Source organism: Mus caroli, chromosome 13 (genome assembly GCF_900094665.2).
Source record: "Mus caroli chromosome 13, CAROLI_EIJ_v1.1, whole genome shotgun sequence".
In the NCBI taxonomy this organism is placed as follows: domain Eukaryota; kingdom Metazoa; phylum Chordata; class Mammalia; order Rodentia; family Muridae; genus Mus; species Mus caroli.
The window spans coordinates 17,135,804-17,137,633 of record NC_034582.1 but is presented as its reverse complement, the minus strand read 5'-3'; the positions used below and the strand labels follow the sequence as shown (position 1 = coordinate 17,137,633).

The 1,830-nt window shown below is 42.3% G+C and overlaps 1 non-coding gene across 1 annotated transcript; it reads right to left on the bottom strand.

Annotated features, from left to right (window-relative positions):
• Positions 1-1,757: 1,757 nt before the first annotated feature.
• On the bottom strand, positions 1,758-1,830 carry Trnak-uuu. Its single transcript has one exon. It is a non-coding gene; the product is annotated as a tRNA-Lys (tRNA).

The window sequence follows — 1,830 nt, the reverse complement described above, 5'->3', positions numbered from 1 at the left end:
AGGCCTGTGCCACCATTGCCTGGCTTTCATCTAAACTATTGAGTTACTATACAAAATAATAGTTTCATTGTGACATTTTATTTTCTCCGGGATATATTTAATTTCCTATCTCAGTCAAGAGACACCATGACCATGGAAACTTATAAAAGAAACATCTAATTGGGGGTTGGCTACAGTTTAAGAGGGAAAATCCATGGCCGTCATGTTGGAAAGCAAGGCATCAGGCAGGCAGAAATGGCACTGGAACACAGCTAACAGCTTACATCCTGATCTTCAACTTGATGTATCAGAAACCTGATGTGGGCTTTTTAAAACCTCAAAACCCACCCTTAGTGACATACCTCATCCAACAAGGACCTTTCTAGTCCTTCCCAAAGTAGTCCTACCAACTAGGAGTGAAGCACCCAACTATATGAGCCTATGGGACCATTCTCACTCAAACCACCACAATGAGTGTCATAGTTTGGTCTAACTGACCCGTCATCCTATCCCCTGTCTTAGGGTTTGTATTCCTGCTCTAAACATCAGGACCAAGAAGCAAGTTGGGGAGGAAAGGGTTTATTCAGCTTACACTTCCACATTGCTGTTCATCGTCAAAGGAAGCCAGGACAGGAACTCACACAGGGCAGGAACTTGGAGGTAGGAGCTGATGCAGAGGCCATGGAGTAAGTAAGCATGCTTACTGAATTGCTTCCCCTGGCTTGCTCAGCTTGCTTTCCCAGGGAAGGCACCACCCACAATGAGCCCTCCCCCCTTGATCACTAATAGAGAAAATGTCTAATAGCTGGATCTCATGGAGGCATTTCCTCAAGGGAGACCCCTTTCTCTGTGACAACTCCAGCTTGTGTCAAGTTGACAAAAACAGCCAGTACACCCCAACACATTGCTTTTGGATAGGCCATGTACTACATTGTCCCGCATGATTTAAGACAGACAGACAAACAAGGGGATGGAGAGATGCCTCAGCGGTTCAAAGTATGTGTTGCTCTTGCAGAGGACCCAAGCTTGGTTCCTGATACGCACATGGCGACTATGACCATCTATTACTCCGGTTGCAGGTGATCCAACATCCTCTTCTGAACTCTGTAGTCACCAGGCACAAATGTGGTACACACTTGCAAAGTCTCATACACATAAATTTTAAAAACAAAGCAAAGTTTGTACTTGACCCTTGATTTGGCTGAGCATATTCAATCTAGAGGTTGTTTATGTTTTTTGTTTTATTTTCTCCTTAGAATTGTTCATAGAGACTTTATTATCTACAATTTATAATATTCTGACAGGGAAAGTAAATATTTTTAAAAACAAAAACAACCCCCCTCCCTCAGTCTACTCTTCTGTCAGTCACATTGTTAATACTGGTTGGCATAAACTGCAAAGGTGACTCTTAAGGAAGCACACTATTTCTAGTAGGTTGAGTGTTTTGTCATAGCACAGGGCTTGCTAATAAGCTCCTGATATTTGTGATTCTCATTACACTACGACATGACCACAATTTGGTGGAGAGCGCCCCAACTGCCAAAGAGCTCAGCTATAAGATGGAAAGACAGTTAAATCTAAATCTAAACCATAGTGAATATTTCAATAATTTGAAACCAACCTACCCTAGAACTGAATGAAGGGTCTCTGTGTTCTGTAAGCTTTTCATACCATGTTCCTCCTGAAGGGTAATTTTAAAACTGCTATCTGGCTGGAGTAGAATAAAAGACCACCTTGTTAGTTACTATCAAGTTTAACCTTCAAAGTTTAAGTATCAGCGCCTGAACAGGGACTTGAACCCTGAACCCTCAGATTAAAAGTCTGATGCTCTACCAATTGAGCTATCCAGGC